The sequence below is a fragment of the Cavia porcellus genome, unplaced genomic scaffold, assembly GCF_034190915.1.
Source record: "Cavia porcellus strain 051 isolate PalLab524CR breed Dunkin Hartley unplaced genomic scaffold, mCavPor4.1 scaffold_27, whole genome shotgun sequence".
Taxonomy (NCBI): domain Eukaryota; kingdom Metazoa; phylum Chordata; class Mammalia; order Rodentia; family Caviidae; genus Cavia; species Cavia porcellus.
In genome coordinates this window covers 17,207,533-17,222,272 of record NW_026947510.1, presented here as the reverse complement: position 1 = coordinate 17,222,272, position 14,740 = coordinate 17,207,533, and the positions used below count along the sequence as shown (strand labels likewise).

The following is a 14,740-nucleotide window of genomic DNA, read 5'->3' as shown; positions in this document are numbered from 1 at the left end:
TTCTGATGCTTAGGGATGCTCTGCTACAAGCCCAGGCATCTTGGCTTCGAGCAGATGCTAATTCTCCTATTGCAGTCATCAACTTCTGTGGGATTCAGTCATTGTCACACCTGGCTGCCTGGGGCTGACACCTGTGGATCCTCTCTGCAACTCTCGGGCTCTGGAGCTGCTGTGTTATGAGGGTGATGAGGAGACTGACAGACAATGTTTTTCCTTCTGAAAGACCTTATCAGTGCTCTCTCAAAGGTGATTCCATGAGAAGGATCCTTTTAGCAAATATACTAGAGCTAACTAATTAAATAAGTGTAGTCGCCTTCAAAGGGATTATCTTACTTTAATGATGCTGTCATCATTTAAGTCACCTCTGCTTTTAAGCTTTGAACTCTGACACCAGATTATGGTATACTTGAAAAAGAAACTTCCAATGTTTCCAACATTTTGACCTTATGGGTAGGTTCAGTGTTTTTGTAAGCGGAAAGAACATGCTTCATGAATAATACAGGTGATTTAATACACTTTGAGTTAATTGCGAGGGCCATGCAGAGTCTCTCTGTTAGAACACAGTGCTAGTTAGATGCCCATCCACTGTTTCCTGAAGAACTAGACTTAGAATACTTTGTTGGGGCTGGGGATTTAGCTCAGCGGTATAAGAGCCTGCCTTGCAAGCAGGCAGTTGTGAGTTCGATCCCTAGTACTGATAAAAAGACAAAGACAAAAAAAAAAAAAAAAAAAGAATACTTTGTTATTGGTGCTGGGAGTTTTCTATGCAAATAATCAAGGTGAGATTCCAAAGGAAGTTGTTGCCTTATATTATTATAAGCTCAACAAGAAGCCTTGTTTTAGTCACTTTCCTTGTCATTCAGATGCAATACTTGACACCCACAACCTAAAGGAGGAGAGGTTTATTTTGGCTCATGGTTTGTAGAGGTTTTAGTCCACAGTTGGCTGGCTCCAAAAAAGCGTGGCACAAGAGACCTGCTCACCTTGTGACAGCCAAGAGGCAGAGAATGAGATAGAGAGGAAGATAAAACCCTTCCAAGTGACACCCCTAGTGACCTGCCTCATCTGACCAGACTCTGCCCCTTAATATCAATTCAGCTATAATCCAATTACCTTCCAAAAGTCCTGCCTATGAGTGCAGGAGGATCCTGGGGGACATTTAGATATAAACCATAAAAATACCAAGTATAAACGTATTTTTAGTAAAGGTAGGATCATCGACAAGTTAATATCCTTTAAAGATGAATTTCCACTTGGCTATATTTAGATATATCTGTACCCCTTTAAGTCTTCATATTTTAGAGTCCTATTACTAAGTAAGAATAATGTGATCTATAAGACACAAATATTGGATAAATGAATGTTCACATAGTGAATATTTATGCCCTTGAAAATACCAATTTTAAAAGTTTATAATTTTGTATGAAACTTAAATATTTATTCCATTCCTCATCCCTTCCTCTTTTAAAATAGTGTCTTCTGAACACAATTTATCCATTTCTTGATGACCCAGAAATAGCCTTGAAAACATTAATTACTCATTATGTTTGGAGACTTCAGAAACTACAGCAAAATATATGAGTAGATTCCCAGAGCATATGAAGATGTGTATATTCTTTGTCTCTACACTGAATGGATCCATATGCTACTTTGAAAATAATTTCTCTGCTGTTTCTATCTCCTTTTTGTAGTGGGATCTTCATTCTTGCCTGTTCTCTGCCATATGTGTGAATGTTGTACTCTAATGCTTCTCCTTAATTTGCAACTTCAGTTCTCTGGCAGGAGTAACCAGAATGTCAAATGTATTAAAATCATGTCCAATGTAAGTATAGATGCTCCTTGATTCATGATGGGATTATAGAGGGTTACTTTCTGATAAACCCAACATAAATTGCATCTATGTCCAAACTGCATTGGATATCTCTAACCTCCTGAACAATTTTAGCTTAGCAGTAAGGTACCTTGTAGAATACCTGATTGTCTCCCTTGTGATCATAGGGATGACTTGTATTGCAACTGGATCATGCAGTGCCAGTCTGGGAAAAGACCCAAATTCAAAGTTCAAATGATAAGGGAAGGGCCAGGAAGTACAGGTCAGTGGTAGAGTGACTGCTTAGCAAATGAAGGCCCTAAATTTAATCCTCACCACCAAAAAAATGAAAGGAAAAAAAAAAAGCCATTCTGAAGGACAGTTTCTGCTGAGTGCATATAGTTTTTGCGCCATGTAAAATCAGACCATTGTAAGTCAGGAATTGTTAGGTACCACGAATGAAGAACTTGCAGAAGACTACGGCCTTATGTTTTTAGCATGATATTGAAATAATGTCTATATGGACTGCCCAAAGACCATTTTTAAATTTACATTTATGTTATGGCTAAATTATGGATAAATGATATTTCAGATCATATCCTATGGCACGGGATGTATCACTTGAAGCCTATTTGAAGGCTCAGAAAGGTTAGCGGTGAAGCTCTGACCATCACCCCTGATGTCCTGATGCTCACCGTCCCTCTTGACCTCAGGCCTGGATCTGTGTGCTTTCATCATCTGGGCTACCCCACCTGTCACCTTGCCAGCCTTATCACTGCTTGGATGTTGGGGAGTCTTAAGTCTGTCCTCTACTCCAGCCTGTCCTACAAGCCTGCACTGGAGTGATATTTAAACCCTTTGGTTTACCCCAAACCCCATTACCCATTCTAGTTCTGTCTCTCTAAGCACTTTAAATAGAGAGCTTGTGCCCTGCAAACTGAGCACAACTCAATCTCCATGGCAATCCTGCCCAGGCCAGTAGGCTGAGAACTGAAATAGTCTTGTGGACATAAACTCTATCACCTGCAGTTCTGCATTAGGGTATCTAAAACTCACTGACCTTCCTCCAATTCCGCCTGACAGCTTAGTACATGAAACAAAAGAATCTTCTTTGGCTTTCTGATCTTTCCTTTAGATTCCTCACTCGGGGAGCAGACATTGAATAGCAGCCTGCTCAGAATTCCCATCCCCCTCCTTCTCTTGAAGGAAAGAGATGGGAAACAGCTTTTGGTCACCAAACATGTGCCAGAAGGTTGTTAGATAATTGATAAATCGATTATTTGGTTTATTATTAATATTATTACCATTGATGGGAAAAGTGAGGCTTTGAGAAGTCAAATTACTTATCAGACCCATAGATTGTTGTAGTTGTCTATTCACAAAGAAACTATTTCTGTTTATATTGATTTGATTGTTAATGCTATTTCAAGCTGAGACCACCTCCTGCAAGCACAGTTATTGAATTTCTCATCCCACTGCTACAATTTCTTGCCTTGGATGCCAATCTGGTCTAAGCAGAAGCTAGTGGCCAATACCTCACTGCACTCTAAGGCAGACATTTGTCTACCTCATTCCAACTGCAAAGATTCCCCTTGGCTTTGGTTACTTGCCTTGTCCCCCACACCATGCTTTTTCTATACAGACCATGCCAGAGCTTCAAGCACCACTTACACGCATTTTGTCCAAACTGGAAGCCAACATTTCCACCTTATTTCCTGTTATTGCCCCATGCTTGGCTTCAACCAAATGGAACTAATTGCTCTTTTTCCTGCATCTGCTATGCTTTTCTATCTCCTTGATATTTGTTCTTCTAAAATGTCTTTGACAGTGCTTCATCCACATGTGTATTCAAACCCCTTTATTTGCTAGGTATGACCTGTATGCCTTCTCCATGAAGACTTTCCTTAGGAGACTTCCACTTTGGCTAGAAGCGAGCACAATGCTCTCTTATGGATTTATCAGAGCACTTCGTTTGTACTTCTCTTAAGGCGATGTACCAGAATTCAAATGTAAATGACTCACTGAATGAATAGCTATGTCAGCTTTGGTCATAAAGATCATTGTTTTTTCCTCCTGGATCATTGCATCTCTAAATTTAATCTAAGCAATCAGTTTTTCCTTTGCCCCTGGTAAAAGTTAGGCAAAATCATGATCTTCTGATCATTTCTAGTTAAGAAAAAGTTCCATGTGTACAGCAGGTAACAAAACACAGTCTTTGTCTGATGATTAGAACACTCAACTCCATATTTTGCTGTCCTTGAATTATTACTCAAAGGTAATTCTTTTTTACCCTCTTCTGGTGGAGGCTGCCAGCAGGCACATTCTGCCTTCAGCTTGGGCTCCTCTCTATTCCTCATTTCCTTCCACCTTCACTCCTTCCCTGCCGTTTCTGACCAACCTTCATCCCAGGGTTGAAGTGAGGAGGAGAGGTAAGGGCAGGACTGTTACGATTTGTGGGGAACTGAGCCAATATTGAAAGCAGATCTTCTCTTCCCACAGCACAGCGTGGGCTCTCCAGAGTGGGCACTCCCACTCCTCTTCCTCACTGACTCAAGTGTCGCAGTGGGAATCCAGCTGTCCCAGCAGCTCCCTCCAGCTCTACATATCTGTATTAGAGGCACCCTTGTGTTAGCCAGCTGTACATCACTATAACAAATAGTGGAGACAAATCATCTTCTAAAGAGAAAAGTTTCCTGGCCCACAGTTTTGGAGGTTCTTGTCCTATGCCATTGGCCTCACTGCTTTGGGCCTGTGGCAAGTCAGCTTGTCACGGCAGCCGTTCACATCATGGTCCAGAAGGAAAAGAGAGGCACAGGGAGGTGTTTGCGTCCCACTATCCCCCTCAAAGGCACATCCCAGGACAGTGTTGTGACTAAAACCTGTATCTTTCTAAGGAGCAGCCGCTAAAATGTGCAGATTGTTGTTACAGCAATGCCTGAGAACACTGAAGGTCAGATACAGATTCTTATCCTGTACTTCTAAGAGCAAGATAAGAAAATCCTCCAAGGAATTGTTTTCCTAGTCTCCCTGAGAAAAATGCCAAATTTATATTTCCTCATGTTTCAGGGAACAGGATCTGTTCTTTTCTGTGACAGTTCACATACTCCCAACTAAAGTATAAGTCTAACACTCTTTTTTTGGTTAAGTGATTTCATTTTTAGCTGAAAGAAAGATACAGCAATTCTTCCCTTCCACTGTTTTCTCAGGCCTGTAGGTTTAGAATTAATTTTTAATTAAAAAACATATTGGGTTTGCGGGTGCAGAGTGGGCACGATTTTGGAATGCTAACTTGGGCGGTTGGCTGCTTTGCTGAAGGCCTACAGTTCAGGATGTGGTGGGCTGTATTTGTGGAGAATGAGAAAGACGAGTTCATTCAACCATGCAAATTAAATTACAAAACTTGGAATCATTATTTCTGTGAAAACGTGTTCCCTATACTGTGTTCATTCTGACATTTTCTTTAGATTTCTAGCACACTTCCATTTGGCCTTTAAATAACACCGGATTGGTAAATGTCTCTGGTAAGAGATGTATGAAACTCCAAGGACAAATTTGAACATCTTTGCTTCAGTGTCCCAAAGTTAAAAATACCTCAAAAGAAACACCCAGTAATCAAAGAACAGGGAACTATTATTGATGACTGCAAAATCTTACATCTGGAAAGCTTAATATAGTCTCCAAATCCACTTTGGATCTGAATATGGTGATTCTATCTTTTTTATCTTATCTTCTAATGAACTATAAAGACAGTGATTTTTTTTTTTTTTTTTGTACCAAGACTTGAACTTAACAACCTCACACTAGCCAGATAGGTGCCTTGATGCTGAACTCCCAGGAAAATGATTTTATATTTCCACCATTTTCTGTTTCACGATTCAATAACACTGAGCATTTATAATTCTTTGTATTTTAACTAAATCATTGTATACTTTTTTAACTAAGGCTACATATTCAATTCCTCCACGAGGAAGAATTATTATCACTATTTTGCTACTTTTTTTTTTTGGTACCAGTGATTGAACTCAGGACCTCATGCTTGCCAAGCAGGCGCTTGTGCCACTGAGCTAAACCCCCATCCTTATTTTGCTACTTTTGACAATTCTTAACTTTCTAACTTTTAGGCACTCTAAGGGGAGACAGAATCTTATGTCCTAAGAATAAAAGGCTCAATTTAAAGAGTCATGTTCACCAGTTATTGCACTGATTTATGATATGTTTTGGGTATTACAAATATCCAAATATGGTTACCTTAAGTAACTATAATATAGCTGGAGATTTTACTCAGATGTTGCTGTAAAAGTTTAAGAGAGTGGTCAATCATACAGAACTGAAAACATACTCCAATCACAGTAAATTTAATATTATTTACAATTTACTATAAGCCATTTACAATGAAAATTCCAAGTATTGTTTGATTTTTTTTTTTTTTTTTTCTTTTTGAGATAGGGCTTCACTGTGCAGTTCAGGCTGTCTTGAACTCACTATGAAGCACAGGCTAGCCTCACACTCATGGGGGATCTTCTTTCCTCAGCCTTCCAAGTGCTGGGATAACAGGTGTATACAACCACACTCAGCGTATTATTCTGAGTTTAATAAATAGCTGAATGATTCATCTCTTTTTATTTTCTTTATGCATTTATTTTTATTTCAAAGGGAACAACACAAAAATAAAATGAAATAAAATTGTGATTAGACAGTAGGAAATCTACAATAGTTACCATATTGCATATTGTTGCCCTCTAAATAGTTGCTCAGACTATTAGTTTTAGGCTTGCTGACAGGCAGGGACATTGATTCCATTCTGATTCTCCCTATTGTGAACACTGCTGGTTCACAGCTGGGGGCTTAGTTTCCTTCCTGGTTCTCCCTGCTCTGAGCTCAGGCTGGATCACAGGCAAGGACTTAGAGGCTTTTCTGGTTCTTCCCAGTCCATATTCCAGCTTGATTTACCTTTCTTGAATGGTTTATTGGACTCAATTTTTTAAAAAAATAAATCTCAGTTGCTAAAGTACAGTGTATAAACTTCATGATGCTTTTGGACTCCATGTTCAAGGCAAACATTTGTTAGAAATGCATTTTTCATTGCAAGTTGGCTATCATACCATTAGCTACTATGATATAGATTTTACAAAGACTCATGGCGCAAAAAATACTGCAGGAGACAAAACCTAATTATTGTCATAAAATAACCTGCAATCTTGTTCCAGAAGAATGATGAAACATTACTTTCCCAGTGTATGATAATTACATAGGTTTTTATACAGGAAACCTGTGTTACTCAGATTATACCATAGTTGTGGAGCTTGTAAAACTTCAAATAGTCCAGTAAGTCCAATGTAGGAAGTTTGCATTGAACAGTTGAGCTATAATTTACACACTGAGGGATACAAATAGCAACATTTTCCCCCTACATGGAAGAGATGGCAAGGGGAGAATACCCAACAAATTTCCGTTGCAGATACCAATGATACAGGACTTGTTTTCAAAAGTAGAAAGGAGGCTTTGGGGGTTAAAGGCACTGTAGGAAGAGAGGAGACACAAGAGGACTCAGACCACGAATCATAATCAACCACAGCAAACAGTGACATGTCAACAGGAGAAAGCAGAAAGCTCCAAAGACCGAGGCAAGCTGGACAGGATGAAAGGAAGCTGAAATTAAGGGTTAAAAAATGGGTAAAGGGAAGTTGTGAAGTGAGATGGATAAGCAGAAATGATAGGACGCGGAAAGTCAGGGCAAGAGATAATTGGAACGAGTCAAAATGGCAGAGAGATGCCTGTTTAAGACCAACGTCAACAGTGAGAGGCAGGTTATGGAATATGACAATTTTAGAATTGAATTATTATATACTTTACAGACATTTAAGTGAGTTTTACTGAAGAGGTACTTGTATATCAGTCAGAAGTCTGTAACCTGGTCAACCAAAATCCACAAAGTGTCCTTTCAAACACAAGTGCTGAGATCTCCTCCTGCTCCAGCAGCCCCTGACCTTAATGGGCTTATTCAGCTGAAGTCCTTGACTAACTATAATAAGTAATAGGTAATGACCGAATTCCTTGTTCCACACCTACTTTATCATCCCCATTCACTCCTCTGCTATACTATGGCAAGGCACATAATTGAAAGTATAAATTAAAAACAAAAAATAAAAAATCTCACAGTGCAACTATCTGTATCAGCATTTTCTGTTCAGAGCAGATGAGTGTTTTTCCCAAAGCTCAGTATGGCCTACCTCTAGCACTTCCTTCATCCCTAGTGATTTCAGGCAGAATGGGATTGCTACCCTTTGAAAAAGGACAGTTTTTGCTTGGAGAAATATACTCACACTACACTGTAGATACAGTAGGGTTAATTCCAACTCATAGAAAGAATTACGTGACTTCAATGGCCAAGGCCAGTAAGGGTCTTGGCTACAAAAGTATAGGAAATACAATTAAAAGTGTAATAGAATTTAGGTAAGAAGTATGAATGTGGGGGCTGGGGATTTAGCTCAGCGGCATAAGCCCCTGCCTTGCAAGCAGGCAGTCGTGAGTTTGATCCCTGGTACCGATAAAAACGAAAAAAAAGACAAACAAAAAAAGTATGAATGCCTGTTTATGAAGATATAAACTGAAATTAGCAATACTGCTCATGTCAAGCCTTTGGCCTTGGCTTCTGTTGGTTCCAGTATGATATACCCTAAGCTTGGAGCTCATCGGAAGGGCAGTGGAAGTCCATGCTCCATTTCCTCTGGGACTTCACGCTCATTAGTCACAGTCGCCAATTAGATGCTTTGTTAGAGAACTACAGGAATGTGCTGCAGCCCATGTAAGGCCCGGAAGCGCCTTTCATGTAGAACCTGGATGAATGCCACACATCAGTGGGTCGTGTGCATCAGCAGGCAGGATCAACAAAAGCAGCACAAAAATTTGAAGTCAGCACTTTCTAGAGCCAGGGCTGTTCATTCCAAGAGATAAGGATTTAAACATTTTCATTAGCCTCACTGAACCCAGTTATTTAAAATGACAAACACAGTATAATTATTTTTAAAGCAAGTTACATAATCCAGGGTATGTTCCATGCTTGATAATTTTCTACAAAATATTATTGACCTTTATGGAGCCCTTCTTGCAGCCAGGAGGGGTCAAGTTGAGGTTAAAGTTCTGGCAAACCACTTAGAATCTAGAGAAACAACCGCTTGGGGAGGGATTATTGCCATTGCAAACCACCATGAGCCTAAAATGGTAATTCTTAATTAAGAAAATAAAAAGACTCAGCATCAGCCTTCTTGTCAGGCAACTACCAATCAACTGCACTTCAATCCAAACACACAGAATTCAGCAAAGAGACAGATTTATTTTTTTAATGATTTGCTTCAGACAGTTAATTTAAAATAATATGCTGAGGCTTCAGAAATAACTTTAGGGATTAAGTGTTGAAAGTATTTTTCTTTTTTTTTTTTTAGCAATCTTTTGTTTTCAACAGTATTTTATTATTGATTTACTACTAACTTGTTGCTTCCAAAGCAAATTTTAGGGCAAAATGTTTCAAAATTATAGCCGGTTCAATGGAAGTAATAAAAGGTTCTAATAGTATATGTTGTAAAATATGTTGTGTGTCCACGGCATTCAATCATTAGCATTTTCTGTAATCCATCAATTATTTTGTTTTCTATTACCTAATGAATAATATTTTAGTACTTAATGATAAAATGCTGTAATTGAGGGATTAGTAACTTTGACTTGTCATATGTGGCTAATCAGATCACACTGATATTAACAGCAGAAGAAAAACTGAATATAATTTTCATTTCTCTTGATTTATTAGGGTGCTGTGGTAAGTGGTAGAAATAGAATGCATATTGAGAATATTGGCCAACCTTAATACATAAGATTTGATTACAAAGATACAGGCAGTCCATGAGAAGATTTGGCGGGACAATGTTTCTGAGTGGTGGCAATATCATAAACTTCTAGAACTAGAAAGAACTTGGGCTTTTCAAATATAGTGCTTTTAAAATGTCCTAGTTTCTCAATAAGAAAAAGCAAAACTTACCTGCATCGTTTCAGAATATATTACTTTTCCCTCCACAATACACTCCTTGAAAACATTTTAAAGCCCTTCCCCAAGCCTTACTCAGCATTCTCAACACACCAGGTTGTAGCTGATTTTGTTGTAGAAATTCAAGGAATGCACCTCCTCAAAGGTTGTTGAGTATTATACTCAGGTTACACTGCTTTACTAAATTGCAAGCTGATTCCTGGATAGTCTCCATTTCTACATACGCTAGCAAGAAAACTTTTTCAGCGAAATATAATTTGTGAAATTCTCTGACTTTTTTAATATCAAAAAAGGTCACAGTGCTCTTATTCTGCAGTTTTTTCCTCAAGAAAAACTGAAAACTTTTACACTGTCAACAGCAATAAGCAATAAAAGACCTTAATGTTTCAAATGTACTATTGAGTTTGCTAAAAAGAGGGCACAAGAGCAAGAATGAGCAAGAGAGAGGGATCCAGGTGGGAGGTGGGGATATCTAAAAAGCTTATGGAGACAGACAGACACTGTAATAAGAGAGCTTACAGGTCTCTCTAGAAACTTAGGTTTACATTCCTACCTAAGAGTAGGATGCTGGGGAAGTGTCCCAGCAAATGGACACAATCATATTATTCGTCTGACTCTGTGTAGATGCTCACTGAAGGGAAAAGTTAGTATCCATTCAGAATTTATAACCAGGGCTACGTGTGTGGTCCACAAAGTTCAAGTTTTAAAAAGTCTAAAACTTCATTTATGACACATATCGGAAACTAATGCAAAATGTCTCTGAAGGATTCTTATACCTACCCTGGCTACATATTTGTATACAGTATTTCCCTTTAAAGAAGTACTTTTAATTCAAAATTATAAAATCAAATGAAGAAGCAAGCTACCATGAGAAGAGTCACATCATCAGACACAATACAAGAATTTGAATCTTAAGAACTTTAAATAAATTAGCAAGACAACAGATTATTTAATGTTTTAGCTAACAGATTATTAGCTATAATTGTTAATAAGACAAAGAAATACAAACTGTATGAAAAGAAAAATACAGGTTAAAATAACAGAAAATAGATTGGAAATCAAGACTATAGCAAATGAATGACAAATTAAATAGGGAGGTAGTCACTTAGACATGGTTAAAGACATAATCAGTGAAAGATGGATTGGAGGAAATATAGAATACACCAGAGTAGAAGGGACAAATATTGAGATGGGAGCATGACATGAACAAAATATTCAATGTATCTAGCATGAATTTCTGAAATAAAATTATAAAGTGGCGATGAATATGTCCATATATGAATATGTCCACAGCAAAGACAAGAGAAATCTTAAAAGCAACTGAGAGAAAAAATAAATTACCCACCAAGACATAACCATTAGACAACAGAGACTCAACAGCAAAAATAAGTAGCAGAAATCAGTGGAATATCTTAATAGAATGACAGTAAATAACTGCAAGTTTACAATAATATATCCAAATAAATTTTTTGTTTGACTATTGAGAGTATTTGTCATTCACTGTAGAACTGGGAATCAAAGAAGTTTTTTTATTTTTTAAATTAATAGAATCACTGTGAAATTAATTTCAAAAAAGAGACTAAGGGAACGGAGTAATCCTAATATTAGTAGGAAAAAAATGACAATTTCAGGTAAGGTAGAAACTTTTAATAAGAGAATAACTTTATGCCAATGGATTTGAAAATCTAGCCAAAATGATTCATTCACCATAAATATAACTTAAAATCACCCATGAAGGAATAAAAGATTGTTGAATTGATCAACAGTAAGAGAAACTGATCAGTAGTCTGCTGAAAACACACATAGACCCACCAGATATAGGATTCTTTCAGGCATGTTACACCATTTTAGAAATTAAATGCAATTCTAACCTTGTAAAATCTATTTCACAGAATAAAATAAACTGGAAGTCCTTCCTGACTTTATGAGGTAGGATAAGCAATATAATATGAGCAAGAAAAATTACAGACCGATTTCATTTGTGGATATAAAATTTCTAAGGAAAATACTAGCAAATCAAATTTAGAATGAATATATTACAAACTGTGAGAGAGTAGGGCTTATCCTAGAGTATGCAAGTGTTTTATCTTTAGAAAATTTATTAATATAATTCACCAATTAACACATCAAATGAGAACAACCTTAAGTGCCTCTCATTAAATGTAGAAAGTATTTGATAAAATTCAAAACACTCTTGATAAAGCACTTGAGCAAACAAAAATAAAAGAAAGCTTTCTCAGCAAAAGATATCATACACTAAAACCCCAACAAAATACTATAATTAATGATGAAAAGTCAGCGGTAATTCATGTAAAATCTGGAACAAGACATGATATCTAGTATCAATACCATTTAACACTGGGAAAGAGGTCGTAATCATGATAGCAAGGGAAAACAAAAGTATATAAATATTACAAAACAACAAATTATTTATGTACATTTATGTAGAATATTTAAAATAACCTACAAACTTTAAAAATATTTAATATGGATTTCAACATGGCTGGAAACCAGATAGACTAGTTAGTAAATTATACTGCGGCAATTACAATTAGATAAATATTACTACATGCAAATAAGTGCAAGATAGACTGAAGATGTCACTAGGAAAATGTAGCAGCAAAGTTTTTCTAAGAAAATATAGACAAATTTATTAAATCATGTGGTGAACATATTTCTTAATATCCCTTGAAATATGAACCAAAAGAAAATATTGATAAACTGAATTAAAACTTGTAAACTTCTATTAATAAAAGATGCCACAATGTAGAAAGATAAGTCCATAAGTGAGGGTACATACTTGCAAATGTACACCTACTCATTCAAGACAATAAAGGCAAAGAGTAACAATAGGTAAAATATAACACAATTCACAACAGAAGGTGCTGGAATGCTCAGTAACATTATAATAATATACTCAGCTTCACTAGCAATCAAAAGTCTTCATACTCAATGGCTAACAAATAAGAATATCTGACAATACTAAGTAGTGGAGAATAAATGGGGAAACCAAAATCCAAATCAATTGTGCCTTGGAATCACCTAGAGAGCGTTAAAGCAAATACTGTTTTAGGTTTCATCTCCAGAGATTCTGGTTTGATTGCTCTAGGGCAGGATTTAAACACTGGTAAATTTTTAAAGTTTCCTAAGTGATTCTCATCTGTAGCTAGAGTTTGGAACTACTGTTCCACATGATTTATAATTGAGTAAATTGTTATGGATTATAGGGTGTTTCACACCATTTAGTAAAGGAAAGGTGCTATAAACCCAATACTTCTAAGTAACTTCCTCCAAAATATTTTACTACCTGTATAAACATATCTGTATGAGGTTACTACATCATGGCTATAATGGAAAGACTGCAGAGATAACCCAAATTTCACTCATAAGAAATGGATAAATCACCTTGAGTTACTTGTGCAAAACTTATGCAATTATTTATGAACCAACATGGATATGTCCTCAGAACAACACTGAATATTACAAAAAGTACAATAGAATATAGATGATGGTTTAGGTACTTTAAGTTTTGAACACAACAGTAGAACCACAAATAGATATAACACATATATCCATGCCCATGTTCTAACACAGATACACACAGACACAATGAAAATACTAAAATACACAAGAACAATATATAGAAACTTCCGGATTATATGTAAATGTCTTGGAAAAGAAGGGGGAAAGACAGAGTAGTACATTAACTGCGTTTGTAATGAGCTTTATTTTATTTTCAAGTTATCTGAACTAAAAGTGGCAAAATAAATTTTAATTTTGGTGTTTATAGATAACTATTATATAGTTTTTTGTGTATTTGAGTTTTTCTTTTTTTGGTAGTACTGGGGATTGAATGTAGTCTTTAAAATGAGCTACATTCCCCAGCCAATTTTTTAATTTTTATTTTAAGTTATTATATTGCACAGGGTGGGCTTGTACTTGCAATCCTTTTGCCTCACTCTTCCGGAGTGCTGAGGCATATTTGAGATATTTTATATTAAATTTTTTAAAAAGCAAAAAGAATAATGCAATTGGCATGATTGTGGGGCATATATTTATTATTTTTTAACTATTGCAGAAATAACATTTTTTTAAATATAAGAATTAAGACAGTTTTTAAAAAGTCCCTGGGCTTGGCTGTCAGAAGTGAGAACTTTTGTCCTCATTCTGCAGCTAATTAGTGAGGTTTCATAAATAATTTTACCACATTGCCTTCCGTTTCCTGATCCATAAACTAAGGTAGTTGCTTAAGATAGTCAAGTACTCATTCTAGTTTCAAATGTATATGAATGTAAAGCTGTGAGACATGATATTTCTGATTTCAAATTTTCTCACTCCTTGGATACCACCTTCAAAATAAATACTTCCTCCTCCATTTCTTTTTTGAATATAATCATGGACTATACCAAAAGTAATGCCCCAGAAATACTGAATATGTAGTCTTTTAATCAATGGTATCTTAAATGTGATGAAATTAGCTGCACAATGTTCTCCTAACTCAATTTAAGAACAATAAATAAAGAAAAAAAAACTATTATTAAACACTAGTGACTTCTGTCCCCACTTTTATAAATTTTCATTTTGTTCATTATGTTTTGTCTTTTGTCTTGAATGCTTATTTACAAACTAGCTTAGCACTATTGGTCATCTATTAACAAAAAGTTTTAAAAGAGTAGATGTTATAGTAAATTTTATCTAAAATGCAAATTTCATAACAGGAAAAATCCAACATGGCGCCCCCAACCTGGGTAATTTGAAAGACTTCATTCCATCCTTTAAGCGTGTTATCTGCTCGAAATGAAAACCTGGCTCAATGCAATAACCAAAACACATTTGCTCACAAATATGATGTTTTCTACCAAGAATTATGACATTGTTTTGCAAACAAGGAT

The 14,740-nt window shown here is 36.3% G+C and overlaps 1 protein-coding gene across 24 annotated transcripts in view; it reads right to left on the bottom strand.

Moving 5' to 3' along the window:
* Positions 1-14,740, bottom strand: part of Kiaa1217 (KIAA1217 ortholog) — a 728,606-nt gene that overhangs the window by 361,353 nt on the left and 352,513 nt on the right. Inside the window, exon 1 of one of the 24 annotated variants that reach the window (XM_063238534.1) lies at positions 1-14,740. This exon is cut by the window's left edge and continues 29,969 nt beyond it. The exons of the other annotated variants lie outside the window; for them this stretch is intronic. The gene's annotated coding sequence lies outside the window, so the exon portion shown is untranslated. 24 annotated transcript variants of the gene reach the window in all.